Consider the following 21,900-nt stretch of genomic DNA (forward strand, 5'->3'; position numbering starts at 1 on the left):
AGCCAAACGCCAGCTCGCGGACGCCTCCTCTTATCGCCCCCTTGACCACGACCCCACCTCCCACCACCAAACCATCATCTCCCAGACCATCCAGGACCTCATCACCTCAGGGGATCTCCCATCCACCGCCTCCAACCTCATAGTCCCACAACCCCGCACCGCCCGTTTCTACCTCCTGCCCAAAATCCACAAACCTGCCTGCCCCGGCCGACCCATTGTCTCAGCCTGCTCCTGCCCCACCGAACTCATCTCCCAATACCTCGACACGGTCCTGTCCCCTTTAGTTCAAGAACTCCCCACCTACGTTCGGGACACCACCCACGCCCTCCACCTCCTCCAGGATTTTCGCTTCCCCGGTCCCCAACGCCTTATTTTCACTATGGACATCCAGTCCCTGTACACCTTCATCCCCCATCACGAAGGACTCAAAGCCCTCCGCTTCTTCCTTTCCCGCCGCACCAACCAGTACCCTTCCACTGACACCCTCCTTCAACTGACTGAACTGGTCCTCACCCTGAATAACTTCTCTTTTCAATCCTCCCACTTCCTCCAAACTAAAGGAGTTGCCATGGGCACCCACATGGGCCCCAGCTATGCCTGCTTCTTCGTAGGATATGTGGAACAGTCCATCTTCCGCAACTACACTGGCACCACCCCCCACCTTTTCCTCCGCTACATCGATGACTGTATCGGCGCTGCCTCGTGCTCCCACGAGGAGGTTGAACAGTTCATCAACTTTACTAACACCTTCCATCCCGACCTGAAATTCACCTGGACTGTCTCAGACTCCTCCCTCCCCTTCCTAGACCTTTCCATCTCTATCTCGGGCGACCGACTCAACACAGACATCTATTATAAACCGACTGACTCCCACAGCTACCTGGACTACACCTCCTCCCACCCTGCCCCCTGTAAAAACGCCATCCCATATTCCCAATTCCTTCGTCTCCACCGCATCTGCTCCCAGGAGGACCAGTTCCAACACCGCACAGCCCAGATGGCCTCCTTCTTCAAGGACCGCAGATTCCCCCCAGACGTGATCAACGATGCCCTCCACCGCATCTCCTCCACTTCCCGCTCCTCCGCCCTTGAGCCCCGCTCCTCCAACTGCCACCAAGACAGAACCCCACTGGTTCTCACCTACCACCCCACCAACCTCCGCATATAACATATCATCCGCCGCCATTTCCGCCACCTCCAAACGGACCCCACCACCAAGGATATATTTCCCTCCCCTCCCCTATCAGCGTTCCGCAAGGACCACTCCCTTCGTGACTCCCTCGTCAGATCCACACCCCCCACCAACCTCCACCCCCGGCACCTTCCCCTGCAACTGCAGGAAATGTAAAACTTGCGCCCACACCTCCACACTCACTTCCCTCCAAGGCCCCAAGGGATCCTTCCATATCCGCCACAAGTTCACCTGTACCTCCACACACATCATCTATTGCATCCGCTGCACCCGATGTGGCCTCCTCTATACCGGGGAGACAGGCCGCTTACTTGCGGAACGCTTCAGAGAACACGTCTGGGCCGCCCGGACCAACCAACCCAACCACCCCGTGGCTCAACACTTTAACTCTCCCTCCCACTCCACCGAGGACATGCAGGTCCTTGGACTCCTCCACCGGCAGAACATAACAACACGACGGCTGGAGGAGGAGCGCCTCATCTTCCGCCTGGGAACCCTCCAACCACAAGGTATGAATTCAGATTTCTCCAGTTTCCTAATTTCCCCTCCCCCCACCTTGTCTCAGTCGGTTCCCTCAACTCAGCACCGCCCTCCTAACCTGCAATCCTCTTCCTGACCTCTCCGCCCCCACCCCACTCCGGCCTATCACCCTCACCTTGACCTCCTTCCACCTATCCCACCTCCATCGCCCCTCCCCCAAGTCCCTCCTCCCTACCTTTTATCTTAGCCTGCTTGGCTCTCTCTCTCTTATTCCTGATGAAGGGCTTATGCTCGAAACGTCGAATTCTCTATTCCTGAGATGCTGCCTGGCCTGCTGTGCTTTGACCAGCAACACATTTGCAGCTGTGATCTCCAGCATCTGCAGACCTCACTTTTTACTCCTAATATCAAACCAATTTTGTATCCAATTTGCAAGTACACCCTGAATCCCACTTGATCTAACTTTAATAATTTGTCTACCATTTGTCAATGGCTTTGCTAAAGTCCAAGTCCCGAAACGTCGAATTTCCTGTTCCTTGGATGCTGCCTGACCTGCTGCGCTTTAACCAGCAACACATTGTCAGCTAAAGTCCAAGTAAACAATGTCTACCAATCTGCCTTCATCAATCTTCTTGGTTACTTCATTGAAAAACTCATTCAATTTTGGGAGACACTATTTACTTCTCGCAAAGCTATGCTGACTATCCCTAATCAATCCTCACATCTCCAAATACATGTAAAGCCCATCTTTTTTCAATCTTCTGGTTTTACATTCATCATCTGCATCGTATCTAGGTAGTCGGATGAACTGTTCTCACAGAATAGAATGGAATGATGCGGCACAGTGGTTAGCACTGCTGCCTCACAGTGCCAGAGACTCGGGTTCAATTCCCTCCTCAAGCGACTGACTGTGTGGAGTTTGCACATTCTCCCCGTGTTAGTGCGGGTTTCCTCCGGTTTCCTCCCACAGTCCAAAGATGTGCAGGTCAGGTGAATTGGCCATGCTAAATTGCCCGTAGTGTTAGGTCAATTAGTCAGAGGGAAATGGGTCTGGGTGGGTTACTCTTCGGAGGGTTGGTGTGGACTGGTTGGCCCAAAGGGCCTGTTACGACACTGTAAGTAATCTAATCTAATCTTTATTGTCACAGATACCCCAATACAGAAGTAGGATTGAGACCTAGAGGGTATACATTTGAGTCAATGGGAAAGGATGCAATGCAGAGGAGTTGGTCACACAGCCTTCAGAAAGGATCCAAAATGCAGTATCTGTTGGAGGCAAACTCTTTCGGGCATTCAAACGGATCTGAATCAAAAGGAAGAATGTAAAAGGTTTCGAGGAGAAAGGCGCTATGTCAATTGCTCATTGGGGTGAGAGCGCTCACAAGCGTTGGGCTGCGGTTCAGACATCCGAACACAAGGCGGCTCCCACATTGGGAGGTCCACTGTTACATAGACCACCTTGTCCTACCCGTCCGTTAGCAGGTCCGAGGCAAGCCGCCTGATTGGTCGAAAACTGTCGCGTGATAGCTGCCGTGGCGTGATATAAAAATCGCTGTCGGGGCGGTTCTCGGTCTTTTTCGGAGCGACCGATGATGTGGAGAGGTGTGTATGTGTGTCTGGGAAAGAAAAGTGTTAATGCAGTAGGAGAGCGGCCTATAGAAGGGAGAAGGAACGTATTGATCATATTTAGTCATTCCTCCCTTTATTAATGGGAGGAGATGGAAACTGTGCGGTTTAACCTCATGGAGGTCCCGAACATTATCGTTTTGTTCTGTCTAACCCTGGTCACTGGGTATCGGACGGTCACGTTCATGACGCCGGGCTCGAGCGGCCTCGCGCGGCGGGAACTGCTGTTTGATCGGCTCGCGAGACTTCCCCCGGGGCCGCGTGCTCCGATTGGCGGGCGGCTCCCTTCTCTCCCCTCCCCCCTCTCTCCCGGGGCCGCGTGCTCCGATTGGCGGGCGGCTCCCTCCCCCTCCCCCCCCCCTCTCCCGGGGCCGCGTGCTCCGATTGGCGGGCTCCCCTCCCCCCCTCTCTCCCGGGGCCGCGTGCTCCGATTGGCGGGCGGCCCCGTGACCTGCAACTTGCTCAACGTTGATGGTTAAGAGTTTTGGACGTTCTAATCTCAAACCAAAGTTTATAAAGACCTTTATTCAGCTGCTTCGTGGCCGCAGGCAACATTGCGGATTCGTGTTTGTCTCCCTTTACAACCCAGTTTGTTTCCTGTTCAGAATCCAACACCATGGAGCCAGAGGCAGTGACTGAGTTTGTGGGTGTGTTGCCCATGAGGATTGGGGTAAACGGCAGGTATGTGTTGTGAATCCTGGTGTGCAACTAGCACTTTTGCTGCCCTTACATGTTGGGAGGAGCTGTTGGACTGGGGTGGACAAAACTAAACATGCAATACCAAGTTATAGTCCAAAAGATTTATTTGGAAGCATTAATTGTGACGCTAATCTTTTTTTATAAATTGTCTCATAGTCCTGTTTCACTGCTAGTGGATGAAGGAGCACTGCTTTGAAATGTAGTGCTTCCGAATAAATGTTCTCCTTTACAGGCAATTCTCCTATGCCATAGTTCGTTCTCATGCAATCAGTGTATTAGAAAATTGTGCAATATAAATAAGTTAATGGGCAAAGCAGGGTTAGGGGTGAGCCACAAAATATCAGTAAAAATCAAAACAATAGTTAGCCTAACAAATAGTGTAGCCTAAAATGTTTTGAATTATAGATTTTAATGTATACTTAACTCTTGAAGCTGAATGTGTTGCTGGAAAAGCGCAGCAGGTGAGGCAGCATCCGAAGATCAGGAGAATCGATGTTTGGGAATGAGCCCTTCAGGAAGGGCTTGAATACTAAAATTACTGACGGCACTACCTTAAATGAAACACTTCACCTGAAAGCATGCAGGCCATCCACATGATGCTAATGTGCAAGTCAGGGTTCTCGGGTTTGAAATAAAATTACAAACATTGTCTACAGCTTCTAGTTTCAAGGTTTGCATAGCTGATTGCATTCCTATTTTGCTGTTCAGCTGGTACCAAATTTATAGAATTATTTAATGACAAAAGTAAGTTTCTAACCATCAGGAGCACAGCTCCTTGAAAGTAGAGGTGCACATAGATAGGATAGTGAAGAAGATACTTGATATGCTCTCCTTATTGGTCAGAGCACTTGCGTACAGGAGTTCGGAGGTCATGTTGTCACTGTACAGGATGTTGATAATTCCACTTTTGGAATATTGTGTGCAATTCTGGTCTCCTTCCTATTGGAAGGATGCTATGAAACTTGTAAATCTTTTCTAAACCCTTTCAAGGATGCTGATAGGATTGGAGGATTTGAGCTATTGGGAGAGGCTGAATAGGCTGGGGCTGTTTTCACGAGCATCAAAGGCTGAGGGGTGACCTCATGAGGGGCATGAATAGGACAAAGTCTTTTTCTCTACAGTGAGGATGTTAATCCAGATCTAGGGGGCATAGGTTTAGGATGAGGGAAAAAGTATAGAAGGGACCTAAGGGGCAACATTCTCAGGGTGCAGTATGGATTGAGTGGCCAGAGGAAGTGGTGGAGGCTAATACAACTGCATTATTTAAAGGGCATCTGGGTGGCTATATGAAGAAAGGCTTGGAGGGATATGGGCAAAGTAGTGGCAAATTAGACGAGAGCAGGTTGGGATATCTGGCTGGCATGGGCAAGTTTGGCTGAAGGGCCTGTTCCCATGCTGTACGTCTGAATGTCTAGACCATGTGCAGTTGGTTTCAGAGACTGCAGAGCACCTGACAAAGGATGATATTGGAGCTGGAATAACCATATAACCTGCTGTATAACTCATTGTGGGTTTCCGCTTCAGATCCTGCTGCATGTTCCAATTGTCTAGCTGGGTTTCTACAGTGTTAAGATTGGCTGGCAGGATTCCATTTTTCTCAATGCAAGGTTAAGCAGGTCAGGTCTGTCTGTGACCTGTCTCTTCCTGAGACTTGCTACATTAATGCTGAGGGGTAAAGTTTGTGACCTTGTCATCTCTAAAGGCAAGGTTTATAGGGCCCTTCATACAACTGCTTTGTGGCTTCTAGCAACATTGCCAATTCTTGTTTCTCTCCCTTTAAAACCCAGTTTGTTCCCTCCCAGGGTCCAACACAGTGGAGCCTGCAGCAGTGACCTTGTGGATATGTTGTCAACGTGGACTGTAGCAAACAGGTACGCGTTGAGAATTCTCCTAGTTGCTTTTGTCAACACTTGGAGTTAAATGTGCAATTTTGTTCTCCTTACAGGTAGTTCTCCTATTGATTCAATGTTATAGGAAATTGTGCAATATAAATAATGGGGCCTATGGAAAAGCAGGGTTAGGAGTGAAACATCAAAAGTATTGGTAAAAATAAAAAAAGTTGACCTAATGTGACTGCAGTTGTAAATAAATATTTAAATCTTATTTTAATGTAAACTTAACATTTGAATACTAAAGTTACTGACACCTTTCATGAAATGCTTCACCAGAAAGCTCACAGGCTAACTGACAACATGATACTGATGTGTAAATCAGGGTTATCCTCAGTTACTTCTAACACACTCTAAATCTCCTGTTTCAAGGCTTGCAGTGATGATTGCATTCATGTTTTAGCTGAACATTCTGCAAATAGGATCCTGAGGCTGTTTTGTTCAGCTGATGCCTGGGTTTGTAAAATTATTCCATTACACAATCTTTTATGTAGACTTTGTGCAGTCTGTTTCAGACTGATGTGCAGAGTTCTTCCTGATGTAGGAGCTGGAGTAGACCATATGCCTTGTGTAGTCTGCTATATAACTGGGTTTGAGCTTCAATTTCCTGTCCCTACCTTCCTTGTCACCATGTGACAATGACCCAGTGTACTTGGTGACAGCAAATCTGCATTCTGGAATAGACAAATTCCAAAGATTCACAACTTTCAAGTAATTTCCTTGTCTAATTCTAAATTTAAAACCGTAGTGGTAGCTTTGAGTGCTGCTCCTTCAGGTGGTTGTCACCCACCTGGACTCAGGGGTTGTCTGCCCTGGTCCAGCATGGGCTCCTCCACATCATGACAATCCTAAATTGTCAGCCTTTTGTAAAACTTGCTGGTTGACTGCTGGAAACAATAATACCCAGCATGCACCTTCAAAATTTTGTACAAAGTTGCCTCATCTAGATTGTCAAGAATGTATGTGTAGTTTAGTGTGCATTGGAAGGGATACAAAAATCTGAATTCAGACCAAACTTTTGTTGCTCAGATGTAATCTCAATTGTACAACTGCAGCAAGGTCATTTATCTTCAGTTTTCTGTCCCTTCACTAATGGCCAATGATAAATTTGAGCTGGTGGATACTTGTAGTACTTGCCCACTTGAAATCACTGTGGCCTCCCTATCACTTATTTCCACTTAGTTTTGTAACAAACTTCTCAATGAGGCACCTTGTGACAAATCAAAGTTCCTTCCTGCAAACTTGAAAACTTCCTTTTTAGGCCTGCTCTCTGCTTACATTCTTGTAAACCAGTTCTGTACCCCTCAGTGTCCACACTGATCCAGTGATTGGAACTCTTTCTTACTAATTTTAGTAATTCTTGTGCTCTGATATTTGCAGAATTATATGCTTTCTTTATTACCGGCATAGTAATTTTAAAATTGCTAACACTTCAGAGCTGAGCAGTGGGTCCTCCCTTTAGAATATCCATTTTTGGAGTTGTCTGTTATATTTATCCTGAAATATCCCCTTAATGTCTTACTGTTATCTCAGTTGTTACAGCAGCTATCTCTGCTTTCATGTGCTCACAATTGTCCCTATTTGCATTTAAGGTACTAATCTGAAACCACTCTCCCTCAAGCAATATTAAGTTCAATCACATGATTGTTGTCTAGATGCATTTCACTAAACATTAATTCTATCCCTGCATAATATCAAATGCAATAAACCTGCTCTCTGGTTGGCTTTGTACTGTTTTTTTAAAAAAAATCTGCTCCTCACTAGACTACCTTTGCTCATTTGTTATGCAGATGAATTCTCCATAATAGTCACCTTTCTGGCAACCTTCCATTGTTCCTTACATTCTAATTATTCAGAAGTATGTGAATAGTTAATAATTGGCAGCAACTTCTGACTTGGACAGTTCTCTTGTAGGGCTTTTAGCTCCATCTGAGAGCCTTTGGATTTTTAGAAAAAATGTGAAATGTAGTAAGATGAAGCTTTTGATTGCACTTGTTTTTGACGACTGACGAAAAGCCCAATTGTCTTTGCAGGGTGATGTCCAGTGAAAACGTGAAGCCAAATATGCTTGGACACACTTCAAAACTGTTAACAAGAAATGTTTGAGGAAGCTACCATTTTCTGATGAAAATACAGCTTTATTGGTGGCTGATCTCTACAAAACCTCTTGAGGTGAGCTATTGGATTGCATGGGCAAAGTTAATTGTTAGTTAACACCAAGAAATGCTAGATGTTAAGGGTACTACAGAGTTTTCCAAAAACAAGGGGTTGGCTGTCTGCATTTGGAAGGGAGCAAAGCAGAATTTGTGATCAAAGCCAGAAATGTTTCCTTATGTTCAGACTTTTTGGGAACTTAATGAGCTGAACACATGCAAAGAATGCACAAAGTGAGTTCAACTGAGTGAACCCCTGAGCCATTTGCAAAAGTTAACTTTTTCTGCAGTCTTCAAAATTATTGTTTAGCAATAAAACCAAGTAATGTCCCACTTGCCTCATGACTGACCATCTGTGGTCTAGAAGCAAACTGCATCTTAGTAGCTAGGATGTGCCCAAGGTCACTTGGTTCCAGAATCCCTGCAGTGCAAGCCTGAGATGGATTTACCTACTGTGGAAATTGAACAGCTTTTGGGGACAGACATTTGAGTAAAAAATGAGGTCTGCAGATGCTGGAGATCACAGCTGCAAATGTGTTGCTGGTCAAAGCACAGCAGGTTAGGCAGCATCTCAGGAATAGAGAATTCGACGTTTCGAGCATAAGCCCTTCATCAGGAATAAGAGAGAGAGAGCCAAGCCGGCTGAGATAAAAGGTAGGGAGGAGGGACTAGGGGGAGGGGCGATGGAGGTGGGATAGGTGGAAGGAGGTCAAGGTGAGGGTGATAGGCCGGAGTGGGGTGGGGGCGGAGAGGTCAGGAAGAGGATTGCAGGTTAGGAGGGCGGTGCTGAGTTGAGGGAACCGACTGAGACAAGGTGGGGGGAGGGGAAATGAGGAAGCTGGAGAAATCTGAATTCATACCTTGTGGTTGGAGGGTTCCCAGGCGGAAGATGAGGCGCTCCTCCTCCAGCCGTCGTGTAGTTGTGTTCTGCCGGTGGAGGAGTCCAAGGACCTGCATGTCCTCGGTGGAGTGGGAGGGGGAGTTAAAGTGTTGAGCCACGGGGTGATTGGGTTGGTTGGTTCGGGCGGCCCAGAGGTGTTCTCTGAAGCGTTCCGCAAGTAAGCGGCCTGTCTCACCAATATAGAGGAGGCCACATCGGGTGCAGCGGATGCAATAGATGATGTGTGTGGAGGTACAGGTGAACTTGTGGCGGATATGGAAGGATCCCTTGGGGCCTTGGAGGGAAGTGAGTGTGGAGGTGTGGGCGCAAGTTTTACATTTCCTGCGGTTGCAGGGGAAGGTGCCGGGGGTGGAGGTTGGGTTGGTGGGGGGTGTGGATCTGACAAGGGAGTCACGAAGGGAGTGGTCCTTGCGGAACGCTGATAGGGGAGGGGAGGGAAATATATCCTTGGTGGTGGGGTCCGTTTGGAGGTGGCGGAAATGGCGGCGGATAATACGTTGTATGCGCAGGTTGGTGGGGTGGTAGGTGAGAACCAGTGGGGTTCTGTCTTGGTGGCGGTTGGAGGAGCGGGGCTCAAGGGCGGAGGAGCGGGAAGTGGAGGAGATGCGGTGGAGGGCATCGTCAATCACGTCTGGGGGGCATCTGCGGTCCTTGAAGAAGGAGGCCATCTGGGTTGTGCGGTGTTGGAATTGGTCCTCCTGGGAGCAGATGCGGCGGAGACGAAGGAATTGGGAATATGGGATGGCGTTTTTACAGGGGGCAGGGTGGGAGGAGGTGTAGTCCAGGTAGCTGTGGGAGTCAGTCGGTTTATAATAGATGTCTGTGTTGAGTCGGTCGCCCGAGATAGAAATGGAAAGGTCTAGGAAGGGGAGGGAGGAGTCTGAGACAGTCCAGGTGAATTTCAGGTCGGGATGGAAGGTGTTAGTAAAGTTGATGAACTGTTCAACCTCCTCGTGGGAGCACGAGGCAGCGCCGATACAGTCATCGATGTAGCGGAGGAAAAGGTGGGGGGTGGTGCCAGTGTAGTTGCGGAAGATGGACTGTTCCACATATCCTACGAAGAGGCAGGCATAGCTGGGGCCCATGCGGGTGCCCATGGCAACTCCTTTAGTTTGGAGGAAGTGGGAGGATTGAAAAGAGAAGTTATTCAGGGTGAGGACCAGTTCAGTCAGTCGAAGGAGGGTGTCAGTGGAAGGGTACTGGTTAGTGCGGCGGGAAAGGAAGAAGCGGAGGGCTTTGAGTCCTTCGTGATGGGGGATGGAGGTGTACAGGGACTGGATGTCCATAGTGAAAATAAGGCGTTGGGGACCGGGGAAGCGAAAATCCTGGAGGAGGTGGAGGGCGTGGGTGGTGTCCCGAACGTAGGTGGGGAGTTCTTGGACTGAAGGGGACAGGACCGTGTCGAGGTATTGGGAGATGAGTTCGGTGGGGCAGGAGCAGGCTGAGACAATGGGTCGGCCGGGGCAGGCAGGTTTGTGGATTTTGGGCAGGAGGTAGAAACGGGCGGTGCGGGGTTGTGGGACTATGAGGTTGGAGGCGGTGGATGGGAGATCCCCTGAGGTGATGAGGTCCTGGATGGTCTGGGAGATGATGGTTTGGTGGTGGGAGGTGGGGTCGTGGTCAAGGGGGCGATAAGAGGAGGCGTCCGCGAGCTGGCGTTTGGCTTCAGCGGTGTACAGGTCAGTGCGCCAAACTACCACCGCGCCTCCCTTGTCTGCGGGTTTGATGGTGAGGTTGGGATTGGAGCGGAGGGAGTGGAGGGCTGCACGTTCTGAGGGTGAGAGGTTGGAGTGGGTGAGAGGGGTGGACAGGTTGAGTCGGTTGATGTCACGGCGGCAGTTGGCTATAAAGAGGTCGAGGGCGGGTAGGAGGCCTGCACGGGGTGTCCAGGTGGATGGGGTGTGTTGGAGGCGGGAGAAGGGGTCGTCAGAGGGTGGGCGGGAGTCTTGGTTGTGAAAGTAGGCACGGAGGCGAAGGCGGCGGAAGAATTGTTCAATATCTCGCCGCGTGTTGAACTCATTAATCCGAGGGCGTAGGGGAACGAAGGTGAGGCCCCTGCTGAGGACTGATCTCTCATCCTCAGAGAGGGGGAGATCTGGAGGGATGGTGAAAATCCGGCAGGGCTGGGAGCTAGGACCTGGTGTGGGACTGGAGCTGGAGCTGGGGGCGGGGTTAGGGGCGGGGACAGAGATCGAAGTAGGGGCGGAGTTAGACGTGGTGACGTTGCTCGACGTGGGGGCGGGGTCATGCGTCGTGACGGAAATAAGCGTGGGGGCGGGGTTACGTGAAGCGACGGGAGATGGCGTGGGGGCGGGGTTATGGGCGGGGTTATGCGTAGTGACGAAAGACGGCGTGGGGGCGGGGAAACCTGAGGATTTGTGCTCCTGCAGGTTGAAACGTCGAATTCTCTATTCCTGGGACAGACATTTGGAAACAACCAGTTTGAGTTTAAGATTTCTGGTTTGGTTTACAGTCCATACTGTCCTCTCACTGCAATACCTTGTGGTGATTCCCCTCCAGCAGATTTTGTGCAAAGCTTGATTCTCCATTAGAACAATTGAACATGATGTCACATCAGAAGTTTTGCCATATCACGGTCCTCTCCTCCCTGGTCCAGGAACTTGCCACATTTGGGATGCAACCTACAGCCTCCACCGCCTCAAGACTCATTTCCCAGCACCCCAAAACCACCTTGACCATGGACATCAGTCCCTTATACACCTCCATCCACCATAATGAGGGTCTCCAAGCCCTCTTCCCCATCTGACATCCCTGCCAATACCCTTCAGTGGCATTCATTCATTTTGCTAAACTGGTCCTCACTCTCAATTTCTCCTTTGAATCTTCTTTCTCCAGGTGAATGGGGTAGCCATGGGCACCCATATGGGTTCCAGCTATGCCTGTCTTTGTCAGTAATGTGCAACAGTCCATCTCTTATACTGGCATGTTCCCCCACCTTTTCCTCCACTACATTAACTGTATTGGTGCCATCTTGTACTCCCACAAGGAGGTTGAACAGTTCATCGACTTCTAACACTTTTTTCCACTCTGACCTTAAGTTCACCTGGACCATCTGACACCTCCCCCTCCTTTCTGGAGCCATCTCCAACAGTGACAGACTCGCACTGACTTCTACAAACCCACTGATTCCCACAGCTACCTGGACTACACTTGGTCCCATCGTGCCTCCTGTAAAAATTGCTCTCTAACTCCCAATTCCTCTGCCTCTGATGCATCTGCTCCCAGGAAGACCTGCTCCACTGCAGAAGATACTAGCTGGCCTCTAAGGATGGCAATTTCTCTTCCCATGTGGTCAATGATGCCCACCAGTGCATCTCCTCCACTTCCTGCACCTTTGCCCTCAAACCCCAACCCTCCAGCTGCAGCAAGGAAAGAATGCCCCCAGTTCTCTCACCCCACCAACTTGTGTACGTCACATCATCCACTGCCTAAAACAGATCCCACCATGAGATTTTCCTCCCCACCCCATTTGCTTTCCATAAACTATTCTTGCCATGTCTCCTTCATCACTTCCCCACCCCCATCTTATCCCAGTTCCAACCTTCAAATGCAGCACCACCCTCATGACCTGCCCTACTTGTCTATCTTCCTTCTCACCTGTCCATTCCACCCTCCTCTCTGACCTATCACCATTACCCTCATCTTCTACCCATTGTGCACTCAGCTGCCTTCCCCAGCCCCACTCTCCTCCCATTTGTCTCCACCCCCTCAGCTCTCATTCCTGATGAAGGACTTTTACCTGAAACATCAATTCTCCTGCTTGTCAGTTGCTGCCTGACTTGCTATGCTTTTCCAGCACCCCCCTCATTGCCAGCATAAACAATCCTCACTTGTGCCCATATCAAACACTGCACAGTATATGCCCATGTGATTCTGTAGACCAGCTGAGTGGCCTCCATTTAAGTTCTCTAGACATGAGCAGTATAATAACCCTTATTCAATTGAGTGGAATTGAATGTACAAACTGATTCTAGTGTAAATGAGGAAACAATATACCATTTTGTACACTTACTAAATCTGTTCCCATTTTGTTTTTAGCTTGATTTTCTTCTGATCCCTGTTGACACCAGTTCTCTAAAAGGATGGATTCCTGACAATCAGTGAAAATAAACTGATGGACAAGATTACACATGTGTTTACTGTCACAGGCAAATTAAAGTCAGCAATGAGCTAACAGGCAACTGATATAACAGATTAAATGGTAAGTTCTATATTTACAGACAACCAAGACAGTCTTGTGAAACATTGGCAGGTTTTTAGCCTTAATGTGTTTAAGGGAATCAGTCACTCCCAGTTTTTCAGACATTCAACTTCTGCCACACCAGGTTGACCCTTCCCAGTGTCCTTCAGCAATCCTGAGGTTTTGAACTTAAGGCAAAATTTTCTTGTATCTTGAGAAACATGAATCATTGTATTTTTCTCAAATACTGACAGTATAAAGTTTTTCTGAAGATGGGCTTGTGTAGGCTGTTCAAAACTTGTGTATTTAATGCATGGTAGAAGCATGTATTATGAAGTGCATTTAAGATAGTAACTGTACTTCAATTTTTACCCCACCTCCTACAGTAGATTGTAGGAGGGTTGAGAAAAGGTTAAGCTGTTCACTAATCAGGACCCAGAACAAGCGTTTGCGGAGGGGGAAATCTTATGTCTTTTTAATACCTGTGATATTTTGAACAAGAGTGGAATATCACATGCAATTCTGATTTTGTTCCTATCTGAAGGATGTTGTGAAATTTAAAAGGGTTCAGAAGTTTTAAAGGATGTTGCTAGGGTTGGAGGACTTGACCTATAGAGGGAGGCTGAACAGGCTGGGCTCTCTTCCCTGAAGTGTCAGATTGAGTGAACTTAACAGTTTATAAAATTTAAGGCATGGATAGGGTAACTAGACAAGGTCTTTTACCTGTGGTGGGGTAGTCCAGAACTAGAAAGCATAGGTTTAGGGTGAAAAGACAAAGATGAGACCTAAGGGCCACTCTTCCACAGTGGTGCTTGTGTGGGATGGGCTGTCAAAGGAAGTGGTTGAGGCTAGTACAATTGCAATATTTAAAAGGCATCTGGATGGTCTGAATAGGAAGGGTTTTGGAGGGATATTGGCCAGGTGCTGGCAGGTGAACATGTTGTTGCCATGCTGCACATCTTACTGAGTTGGAGGGTTAAATGTTGGTTTGGGCCAGCATTTGAAGTGTGGTACTAGAAAAGCACTGCAGGTCAGGCAGCAGCATGAGTAGGAGGATCAACATTTTAGGCACACTAACTTCAAGAATGCCCAGCATTTGCCCATCCCTACTTGTCCATGGGGCATTTGAGCCACTTCATTGTTATGGGTGTGGAACTGCTTGTAGGTTAAACCAGGTAACAGCAGGCAGATTTCCTTGCCTAAAGGACAAGGAAATGACAATTAAGTCATTACACAGCCCTCTAGAATTTATTGATTTCACACTTCACCGTATGCCATAAAATAGAAGTACCAGTGTTTCATCCACTAGTTTCCTTGGTGTTGAAGGGGATTTATTTCCTTGCCCACAGGGGCTGTAAGAGGATAGAGCTAATGGGTTATGAATGAAATTACTATGGGATGATAATCAGTAATATGGAGCTTGACTTCAATTCAGGGGAGAAGAGAGCACTTTATAAATTCCCAGACTGCAGAGATAGATGCATTGATTTTATTTATTCCCTTTTGCAGGTATTAAATCAGAATAGTACATCCTTGCCATGGAATCCAGCAAGCTCTGGATAAATGTCTGAAGAACGATTTGCCCTCTGGTAGGCAAAAAATGAGCCTTTGGGGATGCTGCAAGTGATGTTCCCAAGTGGCTGGGAATTGAAAGACTGGTCAACCTGGAAATTTAACTGCCAATCAATGAAATGGACTCAATAAAATATTCAAGACTTGCCTGTTACCTACCTGTGTTCCTCCATCACCCTTTTCAACTCTTGACTACTCTAGCATCTGCAGTCTGCATTTTCTCTGGTTTACAGTAAGTTAAATCGTAACTGATAGAGTTGTGGACCAAATGCCTTTTGCTGGCAGGCAAAGACACCTTGAAGTCACTGAAAAACCAGTCTCAACAACCAATAGATTACAGCAAATAGCACAAGGGGCTATTGAATTACCTTCCCAGATTTTTCCCTTCACCTGTACTGCCCATGTTGAGTGCAAGGATGGAGTTGAGGTGTTAACTAATTGTTCATTTGAAGCTAGAATCTATTCTAAATGGTAACCCTTGAGTACTAAAACTTGGTCTAAAAAGATCAGTACAATGTATTAACCAGTGAAGCATAAAAACAAAATGGATATGTGCAAATTACCAAGCCTTGGTCAAATCATTTTTTAACTACTGGTAAAAGCCAGATATTGTCTAGTGGTAGGAAGCTGCTGTCAGGGGAGCAGATCAATTAGTTTTAAAAAACATGCCTTGATTATACTGCACAAATAATGCTCTGTATGACCTATGGAGCCTCAACTCACCAAATCAATCAGCCTATTCAGATACTCTTTGCCCGGTATGTAGTAAATATTGACATTTCCTATGGAAATGCAGATCTGCACCCAGTAGTGGATTGTTTTATCACAAGAGATGTAATGTTCTAAGCACCTGGGTTCAAATTACTAATGTCCTGACAAAAAATGAAACTGGATAGAGCACCATGCATCATATAAGCATTTGGGAAGACTGGCAGAAGCAGCTCTGCAAAGTCCTCTACATCTGGGACTGAGTACCAAAAGTGGAAAGGTGTCCCTCATGACTAGCCAAGCTGTGTTGTAAATAGTCAAAATCATGGATACCTTACACAATTCCAGACAGCAGCATTTTTATCATTGGATGTGTCCTGGCATGTCAGGCCCAGTAGAGGTGACAGCACTGAAATGCAGGTGATTATAAAGTTACCATGTGAAACTTTAACACTTAGTTCAGAGCCCCATAAAGTTTAATGGAAAAGAACCTGCTGATCATCATGTACCATCCTCCCTCAGCTGATCGAGTCAATATTCCTTTAAGTTGAGCAACACTTGGAGGAACCGGAGTGGCAAAAGCACAAAACACTCTGGATGGAGAATTTCAACATCCACCACCAAGTGTCAAACTGGGAATACGACTACAAGCACTGGTTGGGTCCTAAACAATGTAGCCCAAGGCTGGATCTGCCGCAGGTGGTAAGGGAAAATGTTAAAAGCAAAGCCAAGTATGGGGATGCTAGAGATCTGAAAGAGAAACAAATTCTTGGAAAAACTCAAAATCTAGCAGCAGTTCAAAAATATGAAAGCAGTGGTTCAAATCCAGTGACTTCTTCATAGCTCTGGAAAAACTGGTATTGATACTGATACTGAAATTTGGGACAGGTGAGTTAAAACCCAAAGAGCAAGAGTGAAATATGTTGGGTGGGTAAATGAGATATTTGCTGGCTGACCAGAAGAAAAGCTGAATAAAATGGATTAGCTATGCTGAATGCAACTCAGATGTGATAACGGACTATGAGAGTGGGTGATTGCACCAAAAGCAATGCATGTCACAACAGGACTGGGTACATAGATACAGTTGTGGCTAAAAACATGGAATACAAGGGGTGGCCTCATTATAATAAAGCAGCCCATATCTGCTCTCACAAAATGGCTGACATAGGATAGCCTATCATGAAATAGGTGATTATGCTACTAAGCAATTAGGACAAGATATATAGCATATTAAACTCACTAAATAGCTATTGGAACAACAGGTAGTTTACAGTAAACAGTTGGTTTTTTAAAAAAAATGTTAAGTTTTTCAGATCTTTTACAAAAGCAACTATATATTGAAAAACAAAATACAGAAAGATATCATTTGGAGATGCCAGTGTCGGACTGGGGTGTAAAAGTTAAAAGTCACACAACACCTGGTTAATTGGAAGGATTAGCTTTTGCAGCGCTGCTTTTGGTGGTTGTGGAGTACATGATTATAAGACACAGAATTTATAAAGCTAGTGCTTCCAATTAAATATCAGCAGGTGGCACAATGGCTCAGCAGTTAGCACTGCTGCCTCACAGCACCAGGGACCTGGGTTCAATTCCCACCTCAGGCAACTGTGGAGTTTGCACATTCTCAACGTGTCTGTGTGGGTTTGGCTGCTCCGGTTTCCTCCTACAGTCACAAAGATGTGCAGGCTAGGTGAATTGGCCATGCTGAATTGTCTGTAGTGTTAGGTGTATTAGACTTAAATATAAGGGGGTGGGTTTCTCTTTGAAGGGTCAGTGTGGATTTGTTGGGCCGAGGGGCCTGTTTCCACACTTTCTGGATTAGTGGTGCTGGAAGAGCACAGCAGTTCAGGCAGCATCCAAAGTGCAGCGATTTCTAGAATCTGGTTTCCAGCATCTGCAGTCATTGTTTTTACCTCTGTTTCCACACTGTAGAGAATCTAATAACCTGGTGTTCTGTGATTTTTAACTTTGTACAAAAAAATAGGTGGTACAACAGTATCATATAACAATACTATTAATAATAAACTATCTACTATTCTACCAAAACAAATGTATGTACTTAACCTAAACTATAATCAAATTAAGTTGAATTCAAATTAACTTAAATTGCATCACATTACTTTGTTCTATTTCACTCACTACACCTCCACTGAAGCTCCCACCCCTGGGAGCACCTGTCATAATACCTGTATTTTTTCCAGCTTCCCTCTCCCGGGGCTCCACAGACTGACTCCCAAGACTATATCACGGCCCTGATTAATATTGACGATACATCTGCATTTATATAATTTAGAAAGGGCTGCCACCTCTTATAAAATGCTTCTTTTTAAGGCACACCAAATTTGTAAGGTAGTCCTGAGGGAGATGCTCCATCACCAGCCTGTGCCATCCCATAAGACCTGGAGGTTTTTCCAATTCATTAAAATGATTTTCCTCGCACAGTGCGTAAGAATGTTGCAAAGTCTTTTCCCATATTCCCCAAAGAGGGCACATTTGGCAACCCCAGAAGAAGAGATATCAGGTCCACTTTGACTTCAATTCCCAGCATTTCCTTCAGCTCCCTTACTGTGGCACTCCAGTATCTCTGGATCTTGCAGCATGACCAAACGCAGTGTGTAAGAGTGCCTATACTGACTTTATATTTGGGGCACCCTGGAGACATTCCACTCTTGAATTTAGCTAGCCTCTCTGGAGCCATATGGGCTCTGCGTAAAATCTTCAATACTGAGATTTTCTTTACATTTTCCTATATACCTTTCCATGTTTCCAATGAAATACCCTTTCCTACTTCCAAATTCCAAGCCCCACAGAGTCTCTCCACATCTCCTAAGGCATGCCCTTTCTGTAAATGATATAGAGTACTAATCGAAAGAGCACCCATGCACCAGAGCACTCTTTTCTCCCTGTCTGACTTGTATAGCAGAGCGAGGAGTATGGTTCTCCTCTGGATATAACCCCTTATCTGAAAGTACCAGAAAAGGTCCCGATTAGATAATCCATATTTCTGACTAAATGACATCAAAACCTTCCTCCTCAAATAAATCTCCCAAATAAGAGATTCCCTTATTCCCCAATGCCTTAAAGCTGGAGTCCTTTGCCCCAGGTTTAAATCCTGGGGCTCCCACCAATGGGGTAAATGGTGAGGTCTTAAGCCATTGAATTGAGTTGAATTTCTTGTGACGTGTACTGAGGCACAGTGAAAAGCTTTGTCTTGTGAGCAATACAGGCAGATCACAGAGTTAAGTAGCATAGATAGTAAATAATAGGTAAACAGCGGCAAAAACAAAAACATAGGTACAGACGAATGTTAAGAGTTTGTGAGTCCATTAAGTGTTCTAACAACAGTAGGGTAGGAACTTTCGAAACAGCTGGTGCGTGTTCAGGCTTCTGTACCTTTACCCTGATGGTAGAAGTTGTAGAAAAACATTGCCAGGGTGGGATGGATCTTTGAGAATGCTGGCGGCCTTTCCTTCACAGCAGGCCTGGTAGATGGATTCTATAGATGGGAGGTTGGCCTTTGTGATTATCCGGGCCAAGTTCACCGCTCTCTGTAACCGTCTCCGATCTTGAATGGTACAGTTGCCATACCAGGTGGTGATACATCCAGACAGAATGCTCTCGATGGCGCACCTATAAAAGTTGGCGAGGGTATTCGCCATCACGCCAGATTTCCTCAGCTGCCTGAGGAAGAAGAGACATTGTTGGGCCTTTGTAACCAGTGCGTCCACATGAAGAGTCCAAGAAAGCTTGTTGTGGATAACCACTCCCAGGAGCTTGACACTCTCCACTCGTTCCACCTCTGTGCTGTTAATGTGTGGGGGGAGGCATGAATAACATCCCACAAAAAGTCAATAATGGGTTCCTTGGTTTTGCCGGCATTGTGGGCTAGGTTGTTCTCAGTGCACCATGTTTCCAGGTCTTCCACCTCCCGTCTGTAGTCTGTTTCATCACCATCTGAGATTCGACCGACTATGGTGGTGCCATCAGTGAACTTGTAAATGGCATCAGTCTGGTATTTGGCGACGCAGTCATGGGTATACAGTGAGTACAATAGGGGGCTGAGTACACACCCCTGGCGGGCTCCAGTGTTGAGTATTAGTGAGGATGAAATATTGTCCCCAATCTTCACTGATTGTGGCCTGTGGGTCAGGAAACTGAGGACCCTGTTGCAGAGAGTGGGGCTTAGTCCAAGATCACTAAGTTTAGTAATCAGTGTCGAGGGGATAATAGTGTTGAAGGCTGAACTGTAGTCAATGGAATAAGATCCTTACGTAGCTATTCAGTGTCAAGATGTTCTAGGGAGGAGTGAAGGGCAAGTGATATAGTTTCTAACGTGGATCTGTTGGTCCGATAGGCAAATTGGAGTGGGTCAAGAGTAGTGGGAGGCTAGAGCCCTGAAAAAGGGCTTATGCCCGAAACGTCGATTCTCCTGCTCCTTGGATGCTGCCTGACCTGCTGCGCTTTTCCAGCAACACATTTTTCAGCTCTGATCTCCAGCATCTGCAGTCCTCACTTTCTCCCTCTGGAGTTGATTAATGCCATGACCGGCCTTTCAAAGCACTTCATGACCACCAAAGTTAGGGTCACTGCGCGGTAGTCATTGAGACATGCTGCATGAGCCGTCTTAGGCACAGGGATGATGTTGGCCCTCTTGAAACAGGCAGGGACAGTGGCCTGCTGCAGGGAGAGGTTGAAGATGTCTTACAAGACCTTTGCCAGTTAATCCGTGCATACTCTGAGTGCACGGCCTGGTACTCCATCTGCTCCCACGATTCACACGAAGGAAGACTGATCTGACCTCTGATGCAGTGACTGTTGGGATAGAACGTGTCGGAGTAGGTGTTACCTCTCCGCCGAAATTCTGCTCAAAGCGAGCAAAGAAGGCGTTGAGACGATCTGGGAGGGATGTGTCATCGTCTGTTATCCTGCACTGCCTCTTTTTAGAATCTGTGATTCAGTCCTTGCCATAGTCACTAGGTGTCTGTCTATGTCTCTAGTTTGGGTTGGTATTGGTCCTTGGCTGTCTTAATGACTCTGTGAAGGTCATACTTGGATTCCTTATATTTGAGTGGGTCTCCTGATCTGAAGGCCTCACACCTGGTGTTTAGCAGGTTCTGTATGTCCTGATTCATCCAGGGTTTCCTGTTGGGGAACACTGGGATTGACTTCCTCGGTATGCAGTCCTCCACACACTTACTGATAAAGTCTGTGACGGTGATGGCGCGCTCGTCCAAGGTACCTGCGAACTGTTTGAACATGGCCCCAATCAGCCGATTCCAGACAGTACCGGAGTTGATCCTCTGCCTCCCCCGGCCTGCACTGGACCTGTATCCGCGAGGGGGTCTCCTGTTTCAGCTTTTGCCTGTAAGCTGGGAGAAGAAGCATGGCATTGTGGTCGGAGTTCCCAAAATGAGGGAGGGGATGGAATGGTAGGTATCCTTCGCAGTGGTGTAGCAGTGGTCTAAAATGTTCAGGTCCATAGTGAGGCAGGTAATGTTCTGGTGGTACTTGGGCAATACCTTCCTTAGATTGGCTTGATTGAAGTTGCCAGTTACAATAAACACCTCAAGGTGTTCCGTCTACAGGGTGTTAGTGCTCGTGTCTTGCCTCATTATCCCCCAAGTATTCAAAATGATTGGGATCTTACACTGCTCAGTCCATGAATAATAGATTAACTAGGGGACATCTCGACTGCAAGGCTTCAACCTCAAGCCAAATCAACTCTGAATAGCCCCATAACCAGTCACCTACATATGATAACAGGGTGCTTGTTTGATATCTCTTCAAATGCGGCCTGAGTACCGTTTGTGATGACTGCTGCTTGAGGATCATGATGCAATACTGCCACCCACCTCGCAAAGGCTCCCCCCAGACCAAAGCACTCTCGGACACCAAACAAGTACGGCCACTCTACCCGGCCAAATGCCTTTTCCGCGTCTAGGGAGACCACCAAACCCGGGATCGATCTTTGCTGGCATACCTGCACTATGTTCAGTACCCTCCTGATATTGTTGAAAGAGCTACAGCCCTTGATAAAACCCTTCTGATCTTCTGTTCTAATATTGGGCAATACCTTTTCCAACCTCAGGGTCAACACCTTTGACAGAATTTTAAAGTCCACATTCAACAACAAAATGGGTCTGTATGAAGCACATTCTTCAGGGTGTTTCCCCTTCTTTAAAATGAGGGAGGTAGTAGCCTCCCTAAGAGAAGGCAGGAGACAATCCTGTATGATTGATTGTTACATCCCCAAAAGTGGCTCCAACACATTTATGAATTCCTTATAAAACTCACTCGGGAATCCATCTGGTCCTGGTGTTTTACCACCCTGGCAATGCTTTATTGCTACTTGCACCTCTTGTAATGTTATAGGCACACTTAACAGGGAGGCCTGTTTCACATTTATACTGGGGAGGTGCAAATTATCAAAAAACGACTGCATTCTTGCTGTACTATCTTCGCTGCCCTCTGACTGGTAC

At 47.0% G+C, this 21,900-nt stretch overlaps 1 long non-coding RNA gene across 1 annotated transcript; it reads left to right on the forward strand.

The window, feature by feature from the left end:
• Positions 1–3,251: 3,251 nt before the first annotated feature.
• Positions 3,252–14,867, forward strand: LOC132816166 (uncharacterized). Its single transcript, XR_009644757.1, has 6 exons — positions 3,252–3,274; positions 3,904–3,979; positions 5,800–5,868; positions 7,920–8,058; positions 13,000–13,162; positions 14,651–14,867. It is a non-coding gene; the product is annotated as an uncharacterized LOC132816166 (long non-coding RNA).
• Positions 14,868–21,900: the final 7,033 nt, after the last annotated feature.

This window comes from Hemiscyllium ocellatum, chromosome 5 (assembly GCF_020745735.1).
Source record: "Hemiscyllium ocellatum isolate sHemOce1 chromosome 5, sHemOce1.pat.X.cur, whole genome shotgun sequence".
Taxonomy (NCBI): domain Eukaryota; kingdom Metazoa; phylum Chordata; class Chondrichthyes; order Orectolobiformes; family Hemiscylliidae; genus Hemiscyllium; species Hemiscyllium ocellatum.